The following is an 11,104-nucleotide window of genomic DNA, read 5'->3' as shown; positions in this document are numbered from 1 at the left end:
GGCAGTAGTGCTCTGTTGTTCAGAGAATAGCATGGGGACAGGACCCATGGGCAGTAAGAGCTGCCATGTGTTGAGGGTTAAAGTAAATTTATAAGGCATAGGTATGTGAGTTATTTCTTTACAAGACAAAGGAAAGATCACGAAAAAAAATCATTAAAATGGTATCATTGCCTGTGGGGTCTGGTTATTGGGTGGTCCTATAACTTTAGATAAGAATCAGATTGGATTGAGTCAGGGTGTCGCCTATGCTTCCCAGAGGGTGACATAGATCAGATGGGTATGTAGGGCAGGTCATCTTGGGCTTCACGCCCTGGGGCAGCATTGATCCTCATCAATATGACCTCCCAATTCCATTTAGGCACAGCCCATGTTACACACACCTCACTCGGGATGCAAGAGGGCATGAGAAAGGAAGTATCCTGAATTTTTTCATCTTCTATATTGAGAGGCTGTCCCTGACTCATGAAGTTGGGAGTTTCTCAAGCACAGGAAGGGGGTGGAGGTTCAAATAACAGACAGCCCCAAATTAAAAGCCCTATGCCAGCTGTGCCTAGGAAGACTGAACTCTCTCAACAAGATCCTGGGCCAACCCTGGGCTGGGTCCTGTCCCTACCATACTTCCTTCCATTCCGGCCCCACTCCCACCCCCTTGCTCCCAGAAGAGTGAATGTCCTCACCCGAACTTTGTGGATGACAAAGAATTGGACTTGCTCCACATCACAGGTAAACCAGAGGCAAGGCAAAGACCAAAATTCAGATCTCCTTAACTCCAAGTTCTTGTTTCTGACATTTTTCAGACAAAATTAAAGAGAGGAACTTTCCTTGTAAGCTTCTTCCGCCTCCCTACTGTTCACCATTATCAACAGATATGTCTTCTTCTGGGGCATGCTTCATCCTTGCCGTGAGGCAAAGGTCAAAGAGAAGATGATCTTTTTCTTTGGTGTTCTATAGCAAAATGATTTGATAGAGTATTTGGTTTTAATAAAGCCAACACGGTAACCGACAACCCCAGATATTGAGTTGAATAGAGACCCGTGTAGGAGGGGCATTTCCCAAAGCCAGCGGTCACGAGGAGTTTTCGGGAGCTGTGACAGTGAGGGGAATATCTTATTTGAGACTTGGGGGGATCTCCAAATCATTCTGGGTGAACATCCGCCTCAACGGTCCACAAATAAAGACTAAAGATCTTGAGTATAAACAGGAAGAAGGGCTGGGCCAGGGTGCCGATGTGCCTAAGTGTGTTGGAGCGCCATAGACGCGGCTTGTACACCGAGCACTGAGCCTGCTTCAGACAATCTGGTTGACTGAGTGTGCAAGACCCAGAAATGGGTCACATTTTCTCAAAATTAAAATTCAATGAGAAGCAGCTTTCATTTCAATCTCCTGCCTTTGTGTAGCAGACACAATACTGTGGTGACAAATGCAGGTGAATTGAATTTTGTTTTGCCCGTAATAGTTGCATCGAGCAGCAAACTATTAGTTATCAGAGATGAAAATAAGCACAATGCCTGATCCTGAACTTGAAATTGCATAACTACAGCCAAATGCCGTTCGATTGAATGGCACATTTGTTTTCCCTTCCTTTTTTTCCTTTGTCTTCTTTTTGTTATCCGTTGATCTGTGATAATCAGAGCTTATTAGAGGCCGCTATGAAGTGCAGGAAAATGAGAGAGCTCCCATGCAATGCATCGCTGCCCTCACCCCCAGGCTCTACGACACTCAACTCGAAGCCATTAGCATGTGTCCCCTCCAAACCCCGACTTCAGGACATATGTTCTGCCAATTCATTTTTTAATGAACAGATTCAGAGCCTGTGTGTCTCTTCAGGAGAGAGGCTCCTGTTCAGTGAGTGGGGGCACAGTAATGGAAACAGGTATCATTTGAGCACTTAGAATGTGCCTGGTGCTATATGTGGAATATGTGTAATCCTCACACCATCTGAGGAAGGGAGATATTACCCCCATCTAACTGATCATGAAACATAGTCTTAAAGAGGACAATGGACTGGATGGATGGGTGAGAGAGAGAGAAGGAGAAGCATTAAACCCTGGAATATGGCCTGAGTACAAGGTGGATGGTGTTGCCCTTTAGAGCTGGGAAATCTAGGGGAAAGGGGGGTTTATTGTGGGGTGAAGATCCAAGGGCTGGATTAGGAGTCGTTTCATTTGAGAGGCCTATTGAAGGCCAAATGGAAATGTCGCTTACAGAGTTAATGAGTTTCAGGGTGGAGCAGCTGTGAGACAAAGAGTGATGTATAGTCGGGCCAGCCTTGGAATCAGCATATTTGAGTAACTCCCTCAGTATCTGCTAGGCGGCAAGAGGCTGAGCCAAGATTATATCCCCACCTTTACCACCCCCCCGCCCGCCGCCTTCCTGATTACAAAGCCCTGCTCCCCAGCTCTGACCCTTATACCCCACTGCCGAGCCTGGAACAGGGGTCGGGGGTGACATCGGAATTTGGTCGCCCAAGTGGGGGACTTTAGGCTAGGAAATAACTATGGATTTTATAGTTGAGTAAGAGGCTAAATTCATCAGGGCAACATACCCACTTCTATGCTTCATTTTGTCCCCACCTAAATGCAATAGAAGATTTGAAGCAGGAGCTGCCCGTTGAGAGGTCTCTTTTCCTTGCCTTAAATCAGAATTTTCCCAAGAATCGCCATTGCATTGCATCACCCAGAGCTCTCTGATCCTTCTCAGGGTCCCCACAGACGTTCTCACTCTTCTGTCTACAGAGCAGGACTCTGGAATTTGGTTTTCAGAATGCTCTTTAACCTCCTTTCTTTTGACTTCAGTCCAAACAAGCACAAGTCATAAAACATTTATTAAAAATGTATGTGCGGGGCCAGCCCCGTGGCATAGTGGTTGGGTTCCATGCCCTCCGCTTCAGTGGCCCAGGTTCACAGGTTCAGATCCCAGGTGTGGACCTACACCACTCATCCAGCCATGCTGTGGTGGCATCACACATACAAAATGGAGGAAAACGGACATGGATGTGTGGGGACCTGGAATTCGCCACCCCAAAATATGTCTCTTTGGCATGAGGATTATTTGAGCCTGATTGCTTTTGATAAACTGGGACAGGGAAGGAGGCTCTGAGGAGTGGAACTTGCTTGCCCTTTGTTAGGAGACATTTACATTGTAAAGGAACTCTCCATCTGTAAAGATATCTCTAGAAACTCTTAATCAATGGGGAAGGCAAGGACTTAAATCTGCATTTTATTGTGCTTGTCTGGTAACCTCCTGTAACTGACTTCCCTCCCCCTCCCAACGTTGGCATTTCCTTAAGGATTAAGCGTCTTTCCTTAGGCTAGGAACTGATTGCTGCACTCACCTGTGACCACCCAGCTCAAGACAATAGACTTGCCTCCTGCTACGCCCACCAAGATAGCAGACCACTATCTGCTGTGTCCATCAAGCGCTGTGCGGACAGGGCAATCTTGTGACTATTGTGGGAGGGACATTTCAATCATATGTGAAATATCCTGTTTGGGGGTATATAACCACTCTGTGCACCCCACTTCTTTGGTGCCCTTTCTTCCTTCGGGAAGAAAGGCCCCAGGCCATGGTCCTCATAAAGCTTTGTTTAATTTTCTCTTGCTATTCTGTCTCATGTGAATTTAATTTGTTCTCCGGCCAGATGAACCCACATTAGGTAGAGGAAAAGTCTTCCTCCCCTACAGATGTTAGCTCAGGGCCACTCTTCCTCAAGCAAAGAAAGGAAGATTGGCAACAGGTGTTAGCTCAGGGACAATCTTCCTTACCAAAAAAAAAAAAAAAAACCCAATAAAATGTATGTGTGTCCAGCTTGATGGAGAGAAACAGGGGTGTCTGCATTGTTTCCTAAACTAAGACCAAGATGCATGACCTGTTCAAGAACCTAATTTTGGGCCTGGATTGTAATTACATGACAGGTCAAAGAGGGCTCCATTAAATCACTAGTAGCTAGACATTAAGTTTGTTGTGCATGCCATTGAGTTGATTCTGACTCCTTGTGGCCCTGCTCACAGCAGAACAGAACCCTGCCCTGTCTTTTTTCAGAAGTGAGTGGCCAGTTCCTCCTTCCTAGTCTGTCTTAGTCTGGAAGCTCTGCTGAAACCTGTCCACCATGGGTGAACCTGTGGGTATTTCAATACTGGTGGCGTAGCTTTCAGCATCACCGCAACACACAGCTGCTATGTATGACAGCCAACAGATGGGTGGTGTGGTTCCCTGATGGGGAAATGAACCTGGGGCCATGGCGGTGAGGACATCGGATCTTAACCTCTAGACCATTGGGACTGGCTGGACATAATTAAACCACCTTTAAGGAAACCAACTACATGAGCCTGTTAACCGTTTAGCAATAAGTGTGGATTTGGGTCACATCTGCGGTTTCTGGTTACCATGGGTGTATATCATGGCTCATGACAGTCATAGGACTTACTCTTAGGACAGAGGCAGGATGTCCAACTGTGAGACATTGTAGGTGAATAGAATTAGGAGTTAAAATGAAGCCAAAGCCTGAGCATCCAGCACTCAGAGAAGACCTATTATTAAAAATGTTTTATGCAGGGGTCTGGCCTGGTGGCACAGTGGTTAAATCCACACGTTCTGCTTTGGCGGTCCAGGGTTTGATGGTTCGGATCCTGGGTGCGGACATGGCACCAGTCAGAAGGCCATGCTGTGGTAGGTGTCTCATATATAAAGTAGAGGAAGATGGGCATGGATGTTAGCTCAGGTCCAGTCTTCCTTAGCAAAAAAAGGAGCATTGGCAGCAGATGTTAGCTCAGGGCTAATCTTTCTCAAAAAAAAAAAAAAAAAACTCTTTTATGTAAAAGGCTCTGTTAATGAAGCAGGAATAATAGGTTTGGGTATTGCTCCTAGCTATTCACAGGCTAATAGTAGACTCATAACCTGTTCACCAGCAATTTTAATACCATGCAGTAATTTTAGGGGCAGAGTGACATGGTGGCTGGAAGTGGCTGATCCCACCACGGTAGGTGAACTGGGACAGACTTCCTGAGATGGGTGTCATTTGAGCTGGACCTAGGGTGCTGGAATTTGGATGTGGAAAGGTGAGCATGGAAGGAAGACCTCATGAGCAGACAGAACAGCAAAATAAAAGATGAGAAACCCAGGGTCAGATCACAGGAAGGGTGAGGAACACACGTTGACCACACAGGACAGAGGTTCGTGAACAGGGCTCATGATCACCAAGACTGAAGAGGAAGTATGGAGAAAAGTCGAGGGGACTGTGGATGTTTGGTGGTGATGGAGGCTGGAATTTGTTCTTTACGTGATGGACAACTACAGAGGTTCACTGAGCAGAGAGAGAAAGGGTGTGTTCAGAGCTACACTTGAAGGAACTTAATCTGGCAGCTGTGTGTGGCTTGGCAGGGTAAGGTGGGACATTTTAGGCCACCATCCAGCCCAGGGAACATTTGCCTGCATAAAGGTAACAGGATATGATAAGCACACGGATGCATATAAACATGTAACAAACTCAGGGATTTGAGCTTAGTGAAAACACTGGTCCCTCCAACACTTTCTCTGGAAGTCTTGCCCTGTCTCCAAACCAAATAACTTGTCAGATTGCCAAAAGAACCCAGTCATGTCAACCTTGGATCTAGTGTCCTTCAGTGGCTATTCTTTTAGAACAAATTCCAAGCTCTCCTGTGGAATTTCAGGTCTTTACCAATCCAGTCTTATCTCCTCCAAATCAGGCCTCCCGCCAAACAACCTGGGCTGCCCCACAACAGCTCACATCTCCTCCACTCCCATCTCTGCTTAGTCTGCCAGAGGGTTTTGCTTCCAAAACTCTGCCCATCCAACTCAGAGCTCCCTCATCCTTTTGTGCAACCGGCCCTGTATTGCATTTGCTCAGCAGTCCCCACAGCAACACGAGTCAGGAAGCTCATCTCTTATCTCTGAACTGCCAGGATCCAACACAATGACGACGTGAGCAGATGCAATTCTCACCTCCAGTCCTGGAAGTGTGGGCTTCCCCACAGGTGTTCACACGGGAGTCACACCTTCCCCAGGCCATCGAAAGAGTGCCTCAGACCTCTGGTCTCTCTCAGGATCCCCCATTCAACAGGGCAGGGGCTGGGGCTGGACCCTAGGGCTTTTCACTTAAGTCTCTGGGGACGGCGAGTCTAAAGGAAACTCACTTTGAAGGATTGAGACGACAGACAAATCTTGGCCAGTTCTTGTCGAGAAGGTGACTGTCGGCCTCTCTTTCCCACATCTTCCAGGGAAGGGTTTCATGTGCTTAAAGGATCTGAGGACTTGGCTCATGTGACTGTGCAGATGGAGGAAGCCAGCCAAGGGAGGTGAGCATATCCAATGAAATACTAATCAAGCTCCAAACCTGGTTCCAGATCCTTCACTAAGAAGTCTTGGTAAACGGAGACGGAGCAGCCCAGCCACCTGTCTCCTCAGACACACAGCCTCAGGCCACTCCTTGGTTTATTTTCATTTTCACACCATTTGTGCCTGTGTATCTTCATACCACGCTGCTCTGTGCTGGACGTTCCGTAGGTGCGATACATTTGTTACCTCCTTGCATCTACAAAATGGACCAGCGAGTCCTGAATTTACTGTGGACACAAGGTCCTGCCTGAGAACTTGAAACCTGACTCCTTCTCTGCCTTACAGAAAGGAGTGTGTTCACTGAGTGCTGGCAATGCCCAGGAGGGGTGGAGGCTCAGATAGCAGACAGGCAAGGATTAAGAGTCCAATGCCCGCTATGTCTACAAAGACTGAACTCTGTCTACAAGATCCTCACTAAGGCTAGACCAGACCCTGTCTGGACCCTTTACTTATAAAACCTTCTTCCACCTCAATCCCACACTACCCCTGACCTTACATCCTCACAAGCACTCTGAGAGGGCAACGCCACTACGTCCATTGACAGAGCAAGAGGAATGGAAAGTTACAGTAACTTGCTCCAAATTCCATGGTTAGGAAATGCCAGAGTTGGCATTCAACCCCGGATCTGCTGGGTCAGAGTTCAAGTCCAGCCACCAAGATAACAGGGGACTTTAGGCGAATGGGAGACCTGGGTTTCCTTCCTTATCCTGCCCTTATGAATTACGTGACCTTGGATGAGTTTCTTAACTCCTCTCAGCCTCAGTCCTCAAATTCTGAAGGAAGATGGATCCCGGAGCCCTGCTCACAGGATCGCAGGGAGTTTGACACGGCCTGGTGCTCAGCGCGTTACACAGTACACAGTAGGACCTCAGGGAAGCTTCCCTGCTGTTATTGCTGTTTTCATTTTCATAAGACTGCTCAAGCCCTCTCCTGGGTCTTGCTCAGAGTCTTGGGTATTAGAGGAACAGGAACATTTTCTTCCTCTTGTCATAAGAAGACACCTGTGATAGTGATTTTTCTTGATATCTCATGAGCATGGATGCCAGCAAGACTGGCAGCTCATTACCCACCATGCACTGCTGCCCAGCCAGCTGCTGGCAGCTCCCAGGCCTCCCAGCTGGCTTAGGGCAAGCTGGTAACCATGGAGGCAGGATCTGTGGCGTCTCCTGGTCTTGTCCTTCCTTAAAGCCCTACAGCCCAGAGAGGTTGGCAGGCCGCTGAGACGGGGGAAAGTTTCCACAACCAGCTGGAACGCAGCCCCTAGTGTATGTCTCTGGGCTTTCTTCGTCTCCCATAGCTAAGGTCTGTGTACACAAATCGTTCTGCTTCGTCAACATTTAATTCTTAGGAAGATGAATATCTTCTTTGTCTTGCTAAGTGTGAACTGGGAAAACTCATACTGGGTCTAATCATAAATCAGGATCCTGCTGAAGGGCATGTTTTCTCTTCGGACCTCTTTTCTTTGAGGCAGGTAACTTGACACTGCCCCAGAGCCCTCCCCGGGAAGGGGTGACCTGATCCATGCGGATGTCCACTACACAGGTCTTTGCAGTTTGGAGTTTGGAAGAGCAGGATTCTTTCTGACTTAATTGTCTTCATTGATGTCTGGCTTTGGCACATCACTAGATACTTTGTCTCAGTTTCCTCAACTGTAAGTGGGGACAATGACACTTCTATCACATGGGGGCATTCACACATGCATAAGCACTAGCTACATGGTGGCTGGGCTATGATTGTTACCCAGAAAAATGCATGCCTCACTTACTTTTTTTTTTATTGTGATAAACATATCATAAAATTTACAATTTTAACCATTTTTTAAGTGACATTTTTAAGTTCAGTGGCATTAAATACATTCACGTTGTTGTGCAACCATCACCACCATCCATCTCCAGAACTTTTTCATCTTCCCAAACTGAAACTCTGTCCCCATTAAACATTAACTCCCCTCCCAGCCCTGGTAACCACTGTTCTACTTTCTGTCTCTATGAATTTGACTCTACTCCATACCTTATATGAGTGGAATCATACAATGTTTGTCCTTTTGTGTCTGGGTTATTTCACTTAGGTTAATGTCTTCAAGCTTCATCTGTGTTGTATCATGTGTCAGAATTTCCCTCCTTTTTCAGGTTGAACAATACCCCATTGTATGTTACCACATTTTGTTTGTCCATTCCTTCAATGATGGACGTTTGAATTTTTTCCATCTTTTGGTTATTGTGAATAATACTGCTATGAACATGGCTGTACAAATAGCTATTCAAGGCCCTGATTTCACTTCTTTTGGGTATATATCCAGAAGTAGAATTGCTGGATCATACGATAATTCTATGTTCAACTTTTTGAGGAACCGCCATATTGTTTTCCACAGTGGCTGCATCATTTTACACTCCCACCACCAGTGCACAAGGGTTCTAATTTCTCCACATTCTCACCAATATTTGTTATTTTCTTTTTTTTCTTTTGTAGTACCCATCCTAGTGGGTATGAAGTGGTATCTCATTGTGGTTTTAATTTGCATTTCCCTAATGATTAGTGTCATTGAGCACCTTTTCATGTGCTTGTCGATCGTTTGAATATTGTTTTTGGAGAAATGTCTATTCAAATTGCCTCACTCAGTTTCACAAAGGAGAAAAGGTGTGCTCCTCATGGTAGTCACAGACTTCTAGATATTAGTGCTTCCCTATTCCCACATGGCATTGGTCCATTGATGTACTAAGCAAACACTTCTTGAGTGTTTGCTTTGCTGCAGTTCCTGAGTAGAGTGCTGGGGACAGTGAGATGGGGAAGATGTGGTGCCTGTCCTCCGGATGGTGGGGGAAACAGGCAGAGAGAATGAGTTCTATGAGAAAGATGTGTGTGGTTCTGAGGGGCACGGAAGAGGACTGCACTGAGTCTTTAGGGGAAAGGCTCAGGCAGGAGATGCTGGAGCTGGATCTTGAAGAGTGAGGAACAATGAGAATCCGTGCCCAGAGACATATGGCAACTTTCCCACATGAGTGAATGTCATTGTTTGCCCAGAACCCAGGACTCCTGGGCCTTGGATCAAAGCTGCATTGAACACAGTGTGGATCTATGCCAATAACTACAGATTAAGAGAGTCATGTTCCATGCCCAACTGTGCCTCCTCCAGCAGGACTGGCTTAGGTTTCCTGCTGCCATTGAGAGGCCCCCAAGCATGGGGCTCCCACCGGAGCTGTGCTGGAGGATCATCCTGGAGACGCCAAGGTGAGGAGATCTGGGGACTTGATGCTCGGCTCCCATCTTGGGTGTAAGGTGGTGGAGGCAGAGAGGAAGGAATCAGAGATGAAGACAATGTTGAACAATCCAGCATATTGTCCCCCTGCCTCCACCTCACTCATTTCCAGAGGAGAAGCTTCCAGAGTTTGGTTCATAAGTCAGAGACAAAGTAGGGAGTAGGAGATGAGAACAAAATGAGGAAGTCAAGGGAAAATAAACTCACGTGACTTCCAGCTGTTCTGTTGATGATTGGAAGCTCAGCTTCCTTGGCTTTCCATTTGTGGCCATAATCAATTATCTGATAACTCAGATTGAGCCCCAGGAACTCGCTGGGGTCACCTACAGCCCTCAGAGCCAGTTAGGAAGTTAGACACCCAGTGATACAACTGTGGGATGTCGAACCCATGGGCTCTGCAGGCTCCGCCTACCCGCAGCCCACCTGACCTGCCCATATGTAGTCAGCTGGTGGGCAGACAGACAGTGGCTGCTGTGGTTTGAGTTCCGGCTTTTCTGCTACAGAGCCCAACCTTCTGCATCCGCATTTTCTCTTCTCATCAACTGCAGAGAAACTGTGAGCACTTATCCCTGGGTCTCTCCCTGGCACGGGGTTGAGATGCTCACTTGAATGTGGCAGATGTGATTCAAATTCTAGATCTTCCTTTTGTAACTGTGGGATCTTGGGCAGGATTCCTACCCTCCCTGAACTGCCTTGGTTTCCTCCTTTATAAAATGGCATTGACGGTAACTACCTTCTATGGTTAGCGTGGGACCAAGAGAACTTACCTGGCAGGGGAGATACCATGATCACGAAGGTGGTTTTCCCAGGGCGAGGCTTATCCATTGCACTCCGGATGTGCTGACCCCTGCAATTTCCCCAAATGTGGGAAACTCGACTGCATAATTTGTGGTAGTGGAATGAGGAAGCACGGGACCAGGCTCACAAGAGGCTGTCATGCATATCTGTCCTCCAGGTGCCTCCAGGCAGCTAGGAAGACTGGTGAGGAGAGAGATGAGCAAGCCCAGCTCATGCTGCCACGTGAGAGGAGGCTGTGTTCCTCTATATTGCAATCTCTGTCCATCCTAAAATGCTCCACGGATCCCCAGGGTGGCAAAGCTGCTTAGAGGGTCTCCATAGTGTGGACACTGTGATGGCATGAACTTGGGTAGTGCAGCACATTCTTTTCTTCTCTGCAGATTCTTAATGTGTGTCAGCATCTCAGCCTCTCTGAAGTCCCACGGCCGCAAGGAAAGTGTGACTGAGCCTTTGTCAAAGACTTCCAACCTTAGAGACTTCTAACTGGACCATCTGGCAGGAGGCTGGTGTTCTGATTGCCTCCTGGCACAGTTTGGGGACACTGGGCCAGGCCTGCCTCTGGTCACAGCATCCTCAGTGGGTAACAGGTGCCTTTTCATGCAAAGGAACAGCCAGCCTTTTCATGCACAGGCTGAGGCAAGTCATCTTAGAAAATGCTGAACAATCTCAAACTATATGAATCCATTCTCCATCCCC

At 47.2% G+C, this 11,104-nt stretch overlaps 1 non-coding gene across 1 annotated transcript; it reads left to right on the top strand.

Annotated features, from left to right (window-relative positions):
• Positions 1 to 10,369: 10,369 nt before the first annotated feature.
• LOC123281925 (U1 spliceosomal RNA) lies at positions 10,370 to 10,529 on the top strand. Its single transcript, XR_006521720.2, has one exon. It is a non-coding gene; the product is annotated as a U1 spliceosomal RNA (small nuclear RNA).
• Positions 10,530 to 11,104: the final 575 nt, after the last annotated feature.

This window comes from Equus asinus, chromosome 28, assembly GCF_041296235.1.
Source record: "Equus asinus isolate D_3611 breed Donkey chromosome 28, EquAss-T2T_v2, whole genome shotgun sequence".
Classification (NCBI taxonomy): domain Eukaryota; kingdom Metazoa; phylum Chordata; class Mammalia; order Perissodactyla; family Equidae; genus Equus; species Equus asinus.
The sequence above is the reverse complement of the archived record's forward strand: the minus strand, read 5'-3'. Positions and strand labels throughout refer to the sequence as shown.